This window comes from Coregonus lavaretus (genome assembly GCF_964263955.1).
Source record: "Coregonus lavaretus genome assembly, chromosome: 27".
NCBI lineage: Eukaryota > Metazoa > Chordata > Actinopteri > Salmoniformes > Salmonidae > Coregonus > Coregonus lavaretus.
Window position 1 is genome coordinate 19,203,767 of NC_140014.1, and position 19,518 is coordinate 19,223,284.

The following is a 19,518-nucleotide window of genomic DNA, read 5'->3' on the forward strand; positions in this document are numbered from 1 at the left end:
AATGTTATGAGAGAAAAGATTAGATTAAAATAGGTTAGGAGAACTAGGGGTGAAGGAACTCTGAGACAGTAAGCTAAGTTTTAAAGTTAGTAGTGAGAGAGAACAGTAATGAATGACACTGTCCAGTAGGGAGATCAAGGTCATTATAGGTGTATTTTGTTATAATCAGGAGGTTTAAAGTTTAGAGGTAGAACTGAAAGGGGGAAAAAGTGACACTAGTGGGGATGGATGGAAGTACAAGGAAGGAGTTCAAAGTCTTATGGGAAAAATAGGAGTAAATAAGGACATTAACACTTCAGTTTATTAGAACAACAGGGAGAAGCAATTTAACTCTTTCAACATTGATAGGTATTAAAGTCATAAATATATCGCATTTGATTATAAGGGAACCAATACAGCACCAATTTGAGGGGAAAACACTTATTAGGGTTTAGGCTGGGGATGTTTCTCTCATGTGGAGAGATAATTATGGAGAATAAGTATTGTTATCAGGACCAGGAGTAAAAGGAGGTATAGTTTAGAAGAGGGTTAGGAGTGACTGTTCACTGATGTTGCGTAATGTTACAGAGAAAGGTCAGGGAGAATATATGTGTACTTATTTAGGGGAAGCATTAGAATTTGTTCCGGTTAGGAATTATGGGTTAAAGGGCTATGTAATTCATAAAGTAACGCTTATAATGGAAGATTTGAAGTCTGTAGAAGTTTCCACAGTCACAGAGGGAGTTAAGGATAAGTTTATTACAGTAGTCACTCCAACAGTGAATAATACACATAGGATATGGGTAGCTTTTCCATTAGAAGGAATTAAGGGTTTTAATTCATCAACTAAATCAACAACGTTAATGGTAACTTTGGAAGGGATTAATGATACGATGGTAATAGCAAATATAGGAAGGATGACAACAACTTTTCTGAAATTAAAGGAGGCAGCAAGAGAGACTCAGGGGTTTAGGTTACTACGAATAGGGTTAAAAAAGTAGAGCAGATAGTAGTAGAGAGCAATATAGATTAATCTGAAATGGAGAAGAGAGATTCATCATGGAAGCTGCAGTATGGGGTCTTTTGATTTTGATGACAGAGGGGGGGGGGCATCTGATCAGTGCTGCTCGTTCCTCTGTTGTGGAAATTAGAGATAGATTAACTCATTCTGTAGGGTCAGTGGGGAATCTTGAGGGTCCATGTCTGTTGAGAATTCCATCCCGAACCTGTTAGACGGTTGCGCAGCCTCTGTCAGGTGTGGGTCAGTTTTGAGCTTTGTCATGACTGTGGAATTGGCAACAGTCATTGACAGATAAAATAATGTTGTTGTCAAAACAGTAGGGTTTAAGTGTTCTTGGGTGAAGGGATTACCCTATGAGCATTGGTTAGAGGGAAAGTAAAATCAGGTAATTGCAAACTCTGAAGTATTCAGGTGAAATATTGAGGGATAAAAGTTGTTTTTGCTCTAATAAAACATATGAGGTAAGGGGTATGTTTATGGGAAGATCAGGGTGATGTTGTATGATAAATTTGGATAAGCATGACCTTAAGGGTAGTAATGACAAATAATAGGTTACTTTTTATATATCAGGTAGTAAGAAGAGCAGGACTTTGATGGTTAAAAGATTAGCTTTTGACTGACAATGTGACTATGGGAATTTTAGAGGATAAGGGGAAATTATGATAGAGTATATTCTTACCCTATGGGGATAGGATGTTGTTACAGGTCAACGTTGAAGCTTCCATATGAGGTTTTACCATTATAAGAGGGATAGCATTGGACACAGCTAAATCTAGGGTTAAAAGGGTGACATTACATTTACATTTTAGTCATTTAGCAGACACATGGCGACATGTCATAGTCTTCAAGCCTATCATTGAAGAATAAGTTTAAGGGAGAAGGGGGGACTTCATTCATGGTATGGTGTAACATTTGGGAAGATAATATTGATAAATATTAGTGTATTACTGTGAGTCCAGATAGTTCAGATAATATCACTGGGGTTATAGATGCATTGTAAGGGATGCATTTGAAAGGATTTGGTTGCAAGATCAATTAGGCCAGTAGGGGCAGTGATGGGTCAGATTCTAGTTTAAGCTTTGATAACACTGTGTGATGTTGTACTGACTTTTGAGAAAGTTATGAGATTGAGATAGGTTGGAGAAGTGGTGCCTGGAGACAACACTCAGATGCCGGTGTGGACTGTTCCTGATCTGGATAAAGATGGACAAGTGGAACTGAGGGATAAATATCATTTTGGATTATTTTATGATTTTTCAAATTGGTTTTTCAATATTAGTATGATTTTTAGTATGATTTATGAATCAAAGGGGGGAATGGATAATGTGATTCATGCATCATTTATGTATCATTTTTTAAATTCTTAGGTGAAATGGAGGTTTAATTTGAAAGTGGTTGTTTTGCAAAGGATACTGTTTGGTCGTTTATTTTCTTGTCATTCCAGAAGCATGTGGGAGAACAGGTGGAGATTGGAATACTCAAACAAAGACAATATGACTGGAGGAGATGAAACAAGGAGGGTGTGGCTGATTCCATCATCAACAAGTCCATTGGAAGAGGACATTACAGGGAGATGAAGTGTAGTGGACTACATTCCAGTGTCTGCAATGAAATATAGACATGTGTAATACATAATTGTGTCATATTCTTAGGTATTGATTTTAGTAGAATTATGTTTGATGTTATTGAATGCAGATGAGGATCGTAGATGCTTTTGTTTATTTCGATGGGGTTAGGGACAGAAGGTTTAAGCAGGGAGAGATTCCCTTTCAGGTCCTATGGGTTGACCAGCCTGAGAGTGGATATTTATGGATAGGATTTTGTTTACATGGGTATTTAATTACATCATAGTTTCAAATGCATTTACATGAGTTATGAGGTTATCTGGAGTACCGACGGTGGTTGCCTGGGGCAGAGGGACGGTGAGAGAATTTTACTGTTTTGATTGATATGGATGGATGGCTGCTGGACAGTTTTTCGCTCTCACACTCCATAGAGATTTATTCATAATTCATAGTAATGTGTTCATACTTCATAAACAGTTGTTCATATGTCATAGTAATGTATTTACACTCCATAGAGATTTCTTCATAGGTCATAGTAATGTATTCACACTTCATAAACAGGTATTTCATAGAAAGGTATTTACACTCTAGAGGAGAATGTTTTTGGGTTTAAGGTTAAGAATATTCAATGAGATAAATGGTTAATAGTCATAATCTTATTCTGTTTGTTTTCGAGACGTTTATTTCGTCTCGAAAGGGGGGAATATCGTATCTGAAGATTATGCCTTTGTTAAATGTTTTTCATGACGAAATGGAATGTTGGTTGTTCAGGCCAAAGGGGGGATGTTTTATGATGTTATTTGAAATGTGCCGCTTGGAGGGTGACGCCCGAGGGGAGACTGGTGATTGGCCAGAAGAAGGGAGTAGCCCCTCCCTTTGCATTGTTTATAAATAGGGGGTAAACGATTAGACGGCAGAACGGCCATAGCAATCTGGGGAGCCGTTCTCCGGACATCGCGAGTCTGTATCTATGCTGTAGATTCGTGATTTTAATAAAAGCCTCTAACACGATGCAGTATGGCGAACTCTTTGTTGACAGCGATAATGGCCACCATTCATCATATACGACATTGCAAAACAACTAGACACCTGGCAACAGTGGAGCGCCAAGGGGCTGGGACCAGCTTGTGCGCCAACGGATTGGCTGAGTAAGTCTAAACCACGCTCAGTCTCTACTCTGATTGGCCAGCAGGGAGTGGGAAATATCTCTGTCAGAGTATTTGAAGAAGAACTCATAACAATGGATCAGTTCTCTGTCTGCCCTGCGTGGTATTTCAGTGAGCCCGTATACGAACCATCATACTTATCATACATATATTTTGCATATAATACATTTAGCTTGGATTGAATATCTCTTGATTATGTTTTCTTTTATTCCAATACCAGATTTGAATTACGCAATTTCTAACACTTTTTATTTGATTTGTACTTATATTTTCTTAACTAGCTATTTTATCTTTTATTTTGGGGGAAAAGTCACCTAAAGACTTTTGAGCAGCTGCTAGGTATGTACTAATTCCATATACTATATACTTCCATATACCTACTGCAGGTTTTCTTAACTAAGCTACTAGCTAGCTTGTTTGGATTGTGTTAGCTAGCCAAGTTGACATGTCGGTCTGTTGCATTGATCTTTCTTGCTGGTAAAATAATCAGTGATATTGTAGCTATAGAGCAAATCATATTAGTATTAACAACGTGCAGAAATCCATATGTGTGTTTCTTTGGAAAGGCTACTTAACCAGTGGGTGAATGACATGGGTGGCATGGTGCTAACGCTATGGTATTAGTGGCAAAGTTCTCGTAGGCTACACCAGACAAAAAGACTGTCCGTCGAGGGAGCGAGAGTTTAGCTAGGTCAAATGCACCTTTAGTTTGTCAGCAGGCACGGACTGACATTTTGCCTTGGGATGTATAATTTTGGGGGGATTCTGTAGTTAGAATGAGAGGCGTCTCAGATGAAAGTGGAATGCTGCTTGCTAACGTTAGCTATAGCTCAGAGATGGGGAACTCCACTGGACACCTTTCTCTAAATCTCTCTGGTTAGCTCTATTCAGTCTGGGGTGCGTATGATTTAGCAGAAGTGTAGTGGAATATTCCCCCTGCTTTTCTTATCCTTATTAATCCATTAAATTATTAATTCAGCAACAACAGGCACATACTGATATTTTGCCCTGCAGGATATTAAAGTTATGTTTTATTTTAATTTTCTTCAGATTGTGTGGTTAGCTCACTAGCATTATTCAGGGCGATGGTATCACGTTCGTTGAATGACGGGTCAAACCAAGGCGCAGCGTGATATGCGTACATGTTTATTAAACTAAATAAACACAAGACAAAACAACAAAGGAAACAAAACATGAAGTCCAAGGTAGAACACACAACATACCTTACAAGGAACAAGATCCCACAACCCACTAGTGCCAATAGGCTGCCTAAGTATGGTCCCCAATCAGAGACAACGAGCGACAGCTGCCTCTGATTGGGAACCACACCGGCCAACATAGATCTAGACATACTAGATCCTATAACATAGAACAAGCGCAACAAGGAATATACACACCCTGACTCAACATATAAGCGTCCCCTGAGTCAGGGCGTGACAGATGGACGTGGCATTTTCCCGCGTGAGTTGAATTTTCGTGCTTTTGCTAATCTTTCAGAAGTTATCCTTGTTCATTCATTAATTAGGCAACATTAAATTAATTATATCTGAAACATCAGGAACAGACTGATATTTTATTTAGCCTTGTAGTCTATTACATTTTTTTATTGAGATTGTGTGGTTGGCATGAGTTGCATGGTATAGCTCAATAGCTCTTCAGGTGTGTGCATGCAATTTTGTGGCTGGGGGTAGTGTAATTTTCATATTGCAGGCTGGCTGGTAGCTGGAAGTAGCTTTATTGGGAATGTACAGGTGTAAATCCTGCAATTTCTGTTGCCTAAATATTAAAGCATTCATTACTCATGCAAAAAAAACATAGAAATGTGGCAAACTACAGTTTTGCTTGTGGGGTAGAGGAGTGCCCTTCCATTTTTAAGAACTTCTCTGCTTTTAAATCCCATGTATATAGGCGTCATAAAACGACTCAAGGGGAATTCCCATGGCCTGCCAGGTTCAGGGATGCTCATTTCAGAACCCTATTTTTTCAGTTTTGTGTGCTCATTTGAGATGGCATATCAGAGATGGGAAAAAGGTGTCTTGTCCCTATAGAGGCTGCTCCAGATATTTCCGGGTCAGGTAATCTTTTAACTACCATCTGAGCAGAAAGCATAAGGAGCCGGTTACAGATCACAGTTATGTCAGACAAAATGCAGAAAACACAGTAGATGATGAGACTGTCACACTCACAGATGCACATTTTGATAAAGAAGATGTAGTTGACCAGGGGGCTTTATTGAGTAACTCAGCCTTGTTCTACTTAAAGATGCAAGACAAAATGCTGTTGCCAGCCAGCACAATAACTTTAGCTACAGTGCCTTGCAAAAGCATTTAACCCCCTTGGCGTTTTTCCTACTTTGTTGCATTACAACCTGTAATTTAAATGGATTTTTATTTGGATTTCATGTAACGGACATACACAAAATAGTCCAAATTGGTGAAGTGAAAAAAATAATTAGTTTCAAAAAATTATAAACAATAAATAAACGGAAAAGTGGTGCGTGCATACAGTGGTGTGAAAAAGTGTTTTTCCCCTTCCTGATTTCTTATTTGTTTGCATGTTTGTCACACTAAAATGTTTCAGATCATCAAACAAATTTAAATATTAGTCAAAGATAACACAAGTAAACACAAAATGCAGTTTTGAAATGAAGGTTGTTGTTATTAAGGGAAAACAAAATCCAAACCCACATGGCCCTGTGTGAAAAAGTGATTGCCCCCTACAACCTAATAACAGCAACAACTGCAATCAAGCGTTTGCGATAACTTGCAATGAGTCTTTTACAGCGCTGTGGAGGAATTTTGGCCCACTCATCTTTGCAGAATTGTTGTAATTCAGCCACATTGGAGGGTTTTCGAGCATGAACTGCCTTTTTTAGGTCATGCCACAGCATCTCAATAGGATTCAGGTCATGACTTTGACTAGGCCACTCCAAAGTCTTCATTTTGTTTTTCTTCAGACATTCAGAGGTGGACTTGCTGGTGTGTTTTGAATCATTGTCCTGCTGCAGAACCCAAGTTCGCTTCAGCTTGAGGTCACGAACAGATGGCCGGACATTCTCCTTCAGGATTTTTTGGTAGACAGCAGAATTCATGGTTCCATTTATCACAGCATCTCTTCCAGGTCCTGAAGCAGCAAAACAGGCCCAGACCATCACACTACCACCACCATATTTTACTGTTGGTATGATGTTCTTTTTCTGAAATGCGGTGTTACTTTTACGCCAGATGTAATGGGACACACACCTTCCAAAAAGTTCAACTTTTGTCTCATCAGTCCACAGAGTATTTTCCCCAAAGGTCTTGGGGATCATCAAGATGTTTTCTGGCAAAAATGAGACGAGCCTTAATGTTATTTTTGCTCAGCAGTGGTTTTCGTCTTGGAACTCTGCCATGCAGGCCATTTTTGCCCAGTCTCTTTCTTATGGTGGAGTCATGAACACTGACCTTAACTGAGGCAAGTGAGGCCTGCAGCTCTTTGGATGTTGTTGTGGGGTTTTTGTGACCTCTTGGATGAGTCGTCGCTGCGCTCTTGGGGTAATTTTGGTCGGCCGGCCACTCCTGGGAAGGTTCACCACTGTTCCATGTTTTCGCCATTTGTGGATAATGGCTCTCACTGTTGTTCGCTGGAGTCCCAAAGCTTTAGAAATGGCTTTATAACCTTTTGATGGATCTCAATTACTTTCTTTCTCATTTGTTCCTGAATTTCTTTGGATCTCGGCATGATGTCTAGCTTTTGAGGATCTTTTGGTCTACTTACATTTACATTTACATTTTAGTCATTTAGCAGACGCTCTTAACCAGAGCGACTTACAGGAGCAATTAGGGTTAAGTGCCTTGCTCAAGGGCACATTAACGTCATTTAGCAGACGCTCTTAGCCAGAGCGACTCACAAATTGGTGCGTTCACCCTATAGCCAGTGGGATAACCACTTTACAAAACAGGCAGTACTTCACTTTGTCAGGCAGGTCCTATTTAAGTGATTTGATTGAGAACAGATGTGGCAGTAATCAGGCCTGGGTGTGGCTAGAGGAATTGAACTCAGGTGTGATAAACCACAGTTGAGTTGTGTTATAACAGGGGGGGCAAACACTTTTTCACACAGGGCCATGTAGGTTTGGATTTTGTTTTCCCTTAATAATAACAACCAACTGCATTTTGTGTTTACTTGTGTTATCTTTGACTAATATTTAAATTAGTTTGATGATCTGAAACATTTAAGTGTGACAAACATGCAAACAAATAACAAATCAGGAAGGGGGCAAACACTTTTTCACACCACTGTATGTATTCACCCCCTTTGCTATGAAGCCCCTAAATAAGATCTGGTGCAACCAATAACCTTCAGAAGTAACATCATTTGTTAAATAAAGTCCACCTGTGTGCAATCTAAGTGTCACATGATCTGTCACATTATCTCAGTATATATACATTTGTTCTGAAAGGTCCCAGAGTCTGCAACACCACTAAGCAAGGGGCACCACCAAGCAAGCAGCACCATGAAGACCAAGGAGCTCTCCAAACATGTCAGGGGCACCACATCAAACCTGCCAAGAGAGGGCTGCCCACCAAAACTCACGGACCAGGCAAGGAGGGCATTAATCAGAGAGGCAACAAAGAGACCAAAGATAACCCTGAAGGAGCTGCAAAGCTCCACAGCAGAGATTGGAGTATCTGTCCATAAGACCACTTTAACCCGTACACTCCACAGAGCTGGGCTTTATGGAAGAGTGGCCAGAGAAAAGCCATCGCTTAAAGAAAGAAATAAGCAAACACGTTTGGTGTTAGCCAAAAGCCATGTGAGAGACTCCCCAAACATATGAAAGAAGGTACTCTGGTCAGATAGGACTAAAATTGAGCTTTTTGGCCATCAAGGAAAACGCTATGTCTGGCGCAAACCCAACACCTCTCATCACCCCGAGAACACCATCCCCACAGTGAAGCATGGTGGTGGCAGCATCATGGTGTGGGGATGTTTTTCTTTGGCAGGGACTGGGAAACTGGTCAGAATTGAAGGAATGATCGATGGCGCTAAATACAGGGAAATTCATGAGGGAAACCTGTTTCAGTCTTCCAGAGATTTGAGACTGGGACGGAGGTTCACCTTCCAGCAGGACAATGACCCTAAGCATACTGCTAAAGCAACACTCGAGTGGTTTAAGGGGAAACATTTAAATGTCTTGGAATGGCCTAGTCAAAGCCCAGACCTCAATCCAATTGAGAATCTGTGGTGTGACTTAAAGATTGCTGTACACCAGCGGAACCTATCCAACTTGATGGAGCTGGAGCAGTTTTGCCTTGAAGAATAGGCAAAAATCCCAGTGGCTAGATGTGCCAAGCTTATAGAGACATACCCCAAGAGACTTGAAGCTGTAATTGCTGCAAAAGGTGGCTCTACAAAGAATTGACTTTGGGGGGGGGGGGGGGGGGTTGGGGTTGGGTGAATAGTTATGCACGCTCAAGTATTCAGTTTTTTTGTCTTATTTTTTGTTTGTTTCGCAACAAAAAATATTTTGCATTTTCAAAGTGGTAGGCATGTTGTGTAAATCAAATGATACAAACCCCAAAAAAATCAATTTTAATTCCAGGTTGTAAGGCAACAAAATAGGAAAAATGCCAAAGGAGGTGAATACCTTCGCAAGCCACTGTAAGTCACGTCACGACATGATGAACACATAAACTTTATTTGTCAGTTGTCATATACCTTTTTATCCACCGAGTAATATTAATAGTAATAGCAATCGCTTTCTTTCTATTCTGTCTATTTCCACATCTGTCCTACTTGACGTATCAGAGCTAAGGAGGATCAGAGTTTCGAAGATTGGGGTGATAATTTGCACGCCACAAAGACAAATTCGAGACTTGTTTGCATCTCTCATTCTCTCAGAAATCCTGCCATGCGGGATGGGGCAGTAGATGCTCTGCTAGTGCCATCCCAGAGCCTGTGTTGGCTTGCGGTAGCATGCCTCTCTGGCTCCAGTCTCGTCCTGCTCGCTCCTCTCTATCCATCCCTCTCTCTCTCGTTTCTCTCTCAGACAGGCAGGCAAGCAGTTCTTGTTATAGTTTTTTTGTAAACATTTCTCCCTGTTCGACTGTTTTCCTATTTTTCATTGATCCGTTTTGAGTTTTCTTTCTTAAATATATTTGTGGTTAAAGTGCAATTCATGTGAAATTCATGTTATGAATTTGAATAGATATATATATTTGTACAAGTATTGTTTTTCTCACAAAATTACATTTCAGGGAGATGTCTTCTAAAGACAACCTGCATTGCTGCTTAGTACTGTAAAATAATTGTATATTACTGTAGGTATTTCCCTGTAAATTTACAGCATTATACTGGCACCACAGTTGCCAGCTTAATACTGTAATTTTGCTTTACAGCAGTGATGCTGTAATATAGTTTACAGTACTATTTTCCTTGCTGTATATTTAATCAAGTTGATCCTGTGTCAGTGTGTAGTTAGTAAGTTAAGTTTGAGCATTTTAGCAATACAATGTGTAATATACTGCTGTCAACATTCTACAAGGAGAGCTACTTAATCAGTTATAGAATCATTAACCATATTACCCCGGATACTACTTAGATGAGTGATAACTCAGTTATAGAATGTTGTCATTGAGAATGAATTAAAAAAAATCTATTGCCATTCAGAATTGACTTTGTTTAGACATTCAGCCTGTACTGTAGTTTCATGACCAGAGACAAATCTTCAAAAGGCATAGTATTTATTTATTCATTCTGAATGGTACATGCATTCACACAGTCTAGATTTATAAGATCCTTCCCACTATATGATTGATGTCAAGTGATAAAATCCCAAAATATCAATTAAAAGTTTATGGAAAACCTACAGTTTATTAAATATTCTACAGCTGTAATGTCATCAATCAAATCAAACTATATTTATATATCACGTTTCTTACAACAAATGCATTTCAAGGTGTTCAAAGTCATGCATTGAAAGGCATGTGGCACTTAATATCCTTCCCCAACTGGCACACCATGAGGAGAGGAAGGTTGACGGTCAGCAATTATGGAACAGTGGTTAGGGCCATCCGCTGCTAAAAAGGGTCCTCAGATCAGTCGTTGGATGGGGTGTTGTCTCTAAAGTGGGGCACAGATAACGAAGAGGAGGGCATCAAAGCATTCAAAATGGCTACAGGGATGGATGTGCAGGAGTCGGGGCTTTGGGTCGGGGATCCTGGGTGCCTCCTGGTGGGCACCATAGCAGTGGTGGAGGTCAAGGTCCCTATTGTTACGAAACGGCTTGTAGCCCGTAACAAAGAGGGAGACAACACGGAGAAAAAGAAACAAACATATAAATAACAATAAAGTAAACTATATCCAAGTAACAATGGTGTGTAGTCAGTAGTGTAAGTGAATGGATGCGTGCATAGATAGTGATAATGAGGGGTGTTTAGAGGTGCCAAAACAAATGAACACAAAGAAGCCCCAAAATGCCACAACCAAGAGTCTCCCCGGTGTATGGGGGGGAGTTGTATTTATCTCCGGGACACACCCGAGCCCAGGTGTGTCCCATTTCTCTGACGACCCTCCCAGCTCCGCCCACCGACATCCTATTAAGGAAAACAAGAGCAGAGAGAAAGAATTTGGCAGACAGAGTGGGAGGGTCGTCACACTATGGTGCAAGGGACCTTACCATTGAAGAGGCAGAGAAGTCAAAGGATTTCTATATTAAGGAGGGAGGGTCTTAACACCTCTGTGAAGACCTCCCTTACTGGCACCAGGTCAAAGGTCAGCTCCACATCACTAGAAGGAACACCTGCTTCTTCGTTGTGTGGACCACCAAAGCCTCCATCACCATACAGCGTGACGACCTCTGACACTCATATTGCTCCTCCTGCTAGTACCTGTTTTAAGGGAAGCCAATGGTCCAGAAATATTCCACATAATTCATACACACTAGGCTCCCAGAATAGGTTATATTACATACAAGCTTTGCTCAAAGCAGCCAACTAAAGTAATTTACATTTACGTAGTTAACTTTATCATGGGCACAGTGGGAATTTATATCTGTGATGTTTAAATTATTTTTTATCCTGTGTCTTACTTGCTGAAGGCCCCAGTCATCCCTGCCTGTACTTGACATTGTTGAAAAACAAGTGAACAATTAATAAAGATCATACACAAACAATAGGCTCATAGAATAGGTTATATTACATTCAAGTCTTGCTCAAAGCAGCCAACTAAAGTAATGTAGTTAACGTAAGTTCAATAACAAAGGCTGGTCTGAGTGCATCTCCTCACAGTTTCATTCAGAAGTACAACACAATTCATATTGCATTTTATCATGGGCACTGTGGGAATTTATATCTGTGATGTTTAAATTATCTCTTACCCCCAGAGTGAGCGAGAGTTCATCTCTTCCAGCAGATCTTCTTGCTGAGAGTGGTGTTGATCTGGCACGGCTTCTCTTCTTTTTTTTTCACCTTTATTTAACCAGGTAAGCCAGTTGAGAACAAGTTCTCATTTATAACTGCAACCTAGCCAAGATAAAGCAAAGCAGTGCGATAAAAACAACAACACAGAGTTACATATGGGGTAAAACAAAACATAAAGTCAAAAATACAACAGAAAATATATATACAGTGTGTGCAAATGTAGCAAGTTATGGAGGTAAGGCAATAAATAGGCCATAGTGCAAAATAATTATAATTAGTATTAACACTGGAATGATAGATGTGTAAGAGATAATGTGCAAATAGAGATACTGGGGTGCAAATGAGCAAAATAAATAACAATATGGGGATGAGGTAGTTGGGTGGGCTAATTTCAGATGGGCTGTGTACAGGTGCAGTGATCGGTAAGGTGCTCTGACAACTGATGCTTAAAGTTAGTGAGGGAGATAAGAGTCTCCAGCTTCAGAGATTTTTGCAGTTTGTTCCAGTCATTGGCAGCAGAGAACTGGAAGGAATGGCGGCCAAAGGAGGTGTTGGCTTTGGGGATGACCAGTGAGATATACCTGCTGGAGCGCATACTATGGTGACCAGTGAGCTAAAATAAGACGGGGATTTACCTAGCAGTGATTTATAGATGACCTGGAGCCAGTGGGTTTGGCGACGAATATGTAGTGAGGGCCAGCCAACAAGAGCGTACAGGTCACAATGGTGGGTAGTATATGGGGCTTTGGTGACAAAACGGATGGCACTGTGATAGACTACATCCAATTTGCTGAGTAGAGTGTTGGAGGCTATTTTGTAAATGACATCGCCGAAGTCAAGGATCGGTAGGATAGTCAGCTTTACGAGGGCATGTTTGGCAGCATGAGTGAAGGAGGCTTTGTTTGCGAAATAGGAAGCCAATTCTAGATCTAACTTTGGATTGGAGATGCTTAATGTGAGTCTGGAAGGAGAGTTTACAGTCTAACCAGACACCTAGGTATTTGTAGTTGTCCACATACTCTAGGACAGACCCGCCGAGAGTAGTGATTGTAGTCGGGTGGGCGGGTGCAATCAGCGTTCGGTTGAAGAGCATGCATTTAGTTTTACTAGTGTTTAAGAGCAGTTGGAGGCTACGGAAGGAGTGTTGTATGGCGTTGAAGCTCGTTTGGAGGTTTGTTAACACAGTGTCCAATGAAGGGCCAGATATATACAAAATGGTGTCGTCTGCGTAGAGGTGGATCTGAGAATCACCAGCAGCAAGAGCGACATCATTGATATACACAGAGAAAAGAGTCGGCCCAAGAATTGAACCCTGTGGCACCCCCATAGAGACTGCCATAGGTCCAGACAACAGGCCCTCCGATTTGACACATTGAACTCTATCTGAGAAGTAGTTGGTGAACCAGGCAAGGCAGTCATTTGGGAAACCAAGGCTATTTAGTCTGCTGGTGACCGGGGTAGTGGTAGTCAGGTGGAAAGCATGGCCAGCCGTAGCAAAATGCTTGTTGAAATTCTCGATTATTTACAGTGTCCCAAAAGTTTTTGGAGTTAGTGCTACAGGATGCAAATTTCTGTTTGAAAAAGCTAGCCTTTGCTTTCCTAACTGCTTGTGTATATTGGTTCCTAACTTCCCTGAAAAGTTGCATATCGCGGGGGCTATTCGATGCTAATGCAGTACGCCACAGGATGTTTTTGTGCTGGTCAAGGGCAGTCAAGTCTGAGGAGAACCAGGGGCTATATCTGTTCTTAGTTCTGCATTTTTTGAATGGGGCATGCTTATTTAAGATTGAGAGGAAAGCACTTTTAAAGAACAACCAGGCATCCTCTACTGACGGAATGAGATCGATATCCATCCAGGATACCTGGGCCAGGTCAATTAGGAAGGCCTGCTCACTAGTGTTTTAGTGAGCGTTTGATGGTGATGAGGGGTGGTCGTTTGACCGCGGACCTGTTACGGACGTAGGCAATAAGGCAGTGATCGCTGAGATCCTGGTTGAAGACAGCGGAGGTGTATTTAGAGGGTAAGTTAGTCAGGATGATATCTATAAGGGTGCCCATGTTTACGGATTTAGGGTTGTACCTGGTAGGTTCCTTGATAATTTGTGTGAGATTGAGGGCATCTAGTTTGGATTGTAGGATGGCCGGGGTGTTAAGCATATCCCAGTTTAGGTCACCAAGCAGTACAAACTCTGCGGATAGATGGGGAGAAATCAATTCACATATGGTGTCCAGGGCACAGCTGGGGGCTGAGGGGGGTCTGTAGCAAGTGGCAACAGTGAGAGACTTATTTCTGGAAAGGTGGATTTTTAGAAGTAGGAGCTCAAACTGTTTGGGCACAGACCTGGATAGTATGATAGAGCTCTACAGGCTATCTCTACAGTAGATTGCAACTCCAACCCCTTTGGCAGTTCTATCTAGACTGAAAATGTTGTAGTTGGGGATGGACATTTCTGAGTTTTTGGTGGCCTTCCTAAGCCAGGATTCAGACACTGCTAGAACATCAGGGTTGGCGGAGTGTGCTAACGCAGTGAATAACTCAAACTTAGGGAGGAGGCTTCTGATGTTAACATGCAAAAAAACAATGCTTTTATGGTTACAGAAGTAAACAAATGATAGCTCCTGGGGAGTAGGAGTGATACTGGGGGCTACAGGGCCTGGGTTAACCTCTACATCACCAGAGGGACAGAGGAGGACTAGAATAAAGGATACGGCTAAAGGCTTTAAGAACTGGTCTTCTAGTGCGTTGGGTACAGAGAGTAAAGAGGGCAGATTTCCGGGCGTTGTAGAATAGATTCAGGGCATTATGGACAGTGGCGGCTCCTGAAAAAATTCTCAGGGGGGGCAATTTTTCTGATGATTTAGGTGACCTACACACATTTTAAAAAAGATATGTCCAGCAACAACATGAAGACAGGGGCAGCATATAAGTCAATGCCAGAAGCATTTATTGACTGATCTCAAAAGTGTTGGCTTACAAAAGCAAAATAAGTTATCACAGTAAAAATAATCAAGGGTGTTCTTTCACATTCCTCAACACTGCATAAACAATATGCATTTCCATAAACAAATGAAATATCAGCTGAAAATACAGCATCTTGGTATTTGTTCAGATTGCAGGATCAACAAGAGCTTTTACCACATTTTTTGCCTCATGGTTGAATTGGAAATATGTGCACCTGAGCATAATTCACAACAAGCAAGCAGGAGCTTTTGATAGAGGCTACTGAAAACATTGATGCAAGTTATTGGTAATAAGAAATTTTTATAGACTTCCATATTCTGCCCTCTTGTATAGATTTGTGAAAATGAACAGTGATAGACATTTTGCCTGAAAACAGAATTTGAAAATAATTTCTAGAAAAGGTAAACACAGCTATCTGTATGGCTTTGTAAAAATGAACAACCATATTCTGGCCAATTGTATAGATTTGTAAATATGAACAACCATATTCTGGCCAATTGTATAGATTTGTAAAAATGAACATGAACAGATTATTTTATTTTATTTTACTTTTTTTAAATGAAAAATAACTATTTTAAACAACATCAACTGTGAACTGATTTGGGCGTGTGTGTGTTAAAGAGACAGACAGGGAGGGACAAAGAGAGAGAGAGGCTACATTACTTGTACTGAAACTGTTCCCTTCTCTCTTTCAATGCAGCAAAGCGGTCAATGACTTTCTCATTGAAATCAGGCATGCTGAGGACTAGTTCCCTCTCCATGGAAAGCATGGCCAGTGCATTCAGACGTTCCTGGCCCATTGAATTTCGCAGGAATGTCTTAACTCGTGTCAAAGTTGAGAAACATCTCTCAGCTTCAGCTGTTGTCATGGGAGTAGTTATGAGGATGTTCAACAGAGTCACAGTCTCAGAGAACGTCTCCTGGAGGTTGTAGCTCATGAGAACCTGGTACAGTGCCAGTGCACCACAGTTTGACTTTCACGTCGTCGGCAAAAAGACCGTTCAGTCTCTCCAAAAGCACACTGGCGATTGAGACTGAGGTTGATTCCGAGATGGGAAGGAACTCAAAAAAGCGCTCCTGCACTTTGTGGTTGCTATCTATGTACCTCAGCACAAGCACCAGCTGTGTCTGTGTAGAAACGTCCGTGGTCTCGTCAGCTTGGATAGCTACGAAGTTCGCCGACTTCACCTCCTCCACAATATGTTCCCTCATGACCGCTAGCATACACTCCAGTAGCTCGTTTTGAATGGTCTTTGATGTGAACTTCTTTCAAAGAGACAATCGAGTTGCACTGAACGCTAGCCATGTTGATAGTAGTACGTGAATTGATTGACGCTGCTACCCGCTCTTTTCTTAGTTACGTTCATGGTTATGTTACGTATGACGAAAGCGCGTAAGTGCAAGCCCTCAGAAACCCATAGAGATTGTATTGAAAGCTCTGATATTTGAAAAAAAAAGATTTTACACGATAGTCTATGAGAGACCCCTGGGCGATTTTCAACCTGACTGAAATCGCCCCAAAAGGGGCGGGGCCATTTGAAGCACGACTTTAGCCTGATTGGACATTTAGTGGCAGATCAGACGTCTAGATTAGAACACTGATAACTACTGTTGCCGTGATATAATTGATTAGGAAAAAAATCCCTTCCTTTTCCCGTTTGGCAGTGCGTCGCCCATATCGCCCTAATGAACACACCGCCCCTGATTATGGACAGACAAGGATATGGAAGGATATGAGTACAGTGGAGGTAAACCTAAGCGTTGGGTAACAATGAAAGAGATAGCATCACTGGAGGCACCGATTGAGCCGGTCTCCGCGTGTATGGGGAGTGGAACAAAGGAGCTATTTGAGGCAGTTTGAGAGGGACTTGGGGCTTTACAGTGAAATTGTACATTTTACATTTACATTTTAGTCATTTAGCAGACGCTCTTATCCAGAGCGACTTACAGTTAGTGAATACATATATTTTTTTATACTGGCCCCCCGTGCGAATCGAACCCACAACCCTGGCGTTGCAAACGCCATGCTCTATCAACTGAGCTACATCCCTGCCGGCCATTCCCTCCCCTACCCTGGACGACGCTGGGCCAATTGTGCGCCGCCCATGAGTCTCCCGGTCGCGGCCGGCTGCGACAGAGCCTGGATTCGAACCAGGATCTCTAGTGGCACAGTTAGCACTGCGATGCAGTGCCTTAGACCACTGCGCCACTCAGGAGACATTGTATAATAAGAACTAACTCGAACAGCAATAGGCAAGGCATATTGACATGGCAGAGAGGCATAAAGCAATCACAGGTGTTATTCGAGAGAGCTAAGATAACAATTGGTAATGGCGATGAAAGTTTGGGCTGAGGCTAAACAGATAAACAGGACAGGGTACCGTGTAAAGGAACAGTCCAGCAGGCATCAGCTGTGCAGCTGAGTGATCATAAGGTCCAGTGAACAGCAATGTGAGTCCGAGAGCAGATGGATCAGTCGTGATGGATCGGCGGGGCTCCGTGTCGACTCTAGGAGGTCCCGTCCGGTTGACAGAGAGGTAGATAGCCGGGAGATAGGCTTTAGGCTAGCTCAAGGCTGATTAGCCAACAACAACATCCATTTGGTTGCAGCTAGCTAGTTGCGATGATCTGGAGTTAAAGGTCCAGTGATTCAGTGATTCCAGAAAAAACAATATGTTCTGGGTCGATAACGCGCTGTACAGACAGTGCAGACTGGTCGATAATAGTCCAGGCTAGAGCAGGCTGGTAGGTATTGCAGGCCACGGACAATGGTGAAAAACCGCTAACGTTGGCTAATAGCAAGTAGCTAGTTAGCTGGCTACTCCCGTCCGGTAGACAGAGAGGTAGATAGCCGGGATATGGACCTGGCTCAAGGCTAGCTCAAGGCTAACTGGTGCTTGCTTCGGGGGCAGTGGTGATTAGCCAACAGCAACATCCATTCGGTTGCGGCTAGCTAGTTGCGATCCGGTGTTAATGTCCAGTGATTCAGTTATTCCGGCAGAAAATCCGATGTTCTGGGTGAAAACCGCTAACGGTGGCTAATAGCAAGTAGCTAGTTAGCTGGCTAGCTAGTTTCAACTGGAGATTCTAGATAAAAGGTAAGTCAATAATAGAATTCCTTCCACATTGAGTGAGGCGGGTTACAGGAAAGTATATTTAGTAGAACGATGAAAAGAGTGATAGGGAAATATGTACGAAAAATACAAAAAACTGGCTATTTACACGGACACACACATAGTACACAACCGCACTGCTACACCATCTTGGGCATGCAATGTTTTACACAATATTGTATCATATTTGATGAGTTACTGACCTGTCCGTCCACAGGCTCGATGGGCTGTAAAACTGGACGCTCCCGCTCGGATCACACTGGCACAGGATGTCCATGGACCAGATGGTCTGAGAGGTGCACTCCTATTGGACTGGAAAACAAAGAGACATTTGGTCAGTGATAGGTATTTTTCAATGCTGTATCACCATCTTTATCTGTACAGAAAATGTATTGTTTATCATAACTCAAACCCACCTTGGACAATATGACAAGTGGTCCCTCAACAACCAATCCTCATGCCTCATTGTTAGTTCTTGTTTCCCAATCAACAGTCTGGATCTTCCTCTTCTGCCATGGTGGATGCGCTACCTTTTCTGGTAAATACAGGGCCATTTCTCTTTCCCTGGAAAATGGCAGCTGCAGACCCCAGTGTTGTCACTGGGTTTCCAGTCCACCCATCTGAAAGACAAAATAAAAGTTACTTTTAATAGCTAGGTATGTTGATTACTAAAATGGTAACATCTATATTAAAATACCATAACCCACAGACTTGACTATAATAACTGTAAAATAGACTGGGCTTTGGTCTATCTGCACATCTAAAATCCTACTATGTGGATGCGACATTTCTGCTGGGATGTAAGAATTATCTGGAATGCTCAACTAGACAATCAGGACAGTCTAGGGTACTATTTGCCCGAAGAGGTGAAGTATTGCGATGAGCTATTATACTGTACCTGATTCTAATTCTCAAGAGGAAAGTTAAAACCCTCAGCCATGAGGTCACTGAGGAGGACCAACAGGGTATCCTCTGAGAGAGACTGACATGCTTGGATGGAACATAAGGATTTTGGGCACTGGCCAGCAGACCACGATTTCTACTAGTCTGGGTAACATTCAGGTCCTAAATCCATGGCATGCGATGTTTTTAAAGGCAAAATGTCACTGCTGTGTCAGGCTAGTTTGGCACATTTCACTGCTGTATCAGGCTAGTTTGGCACATTGTCTACTAGCCCAGTATGAAAAGTACTAGCTAGCTAGTTACGTTAGCTCATTGTTCGTGTAGTCAGACTTTTCCCCAGACCCCACGGGTGGTGACATGCTAGCTAGTCCACCAGTACAGGGATATTTAACGTTAGCTAGTTAGCG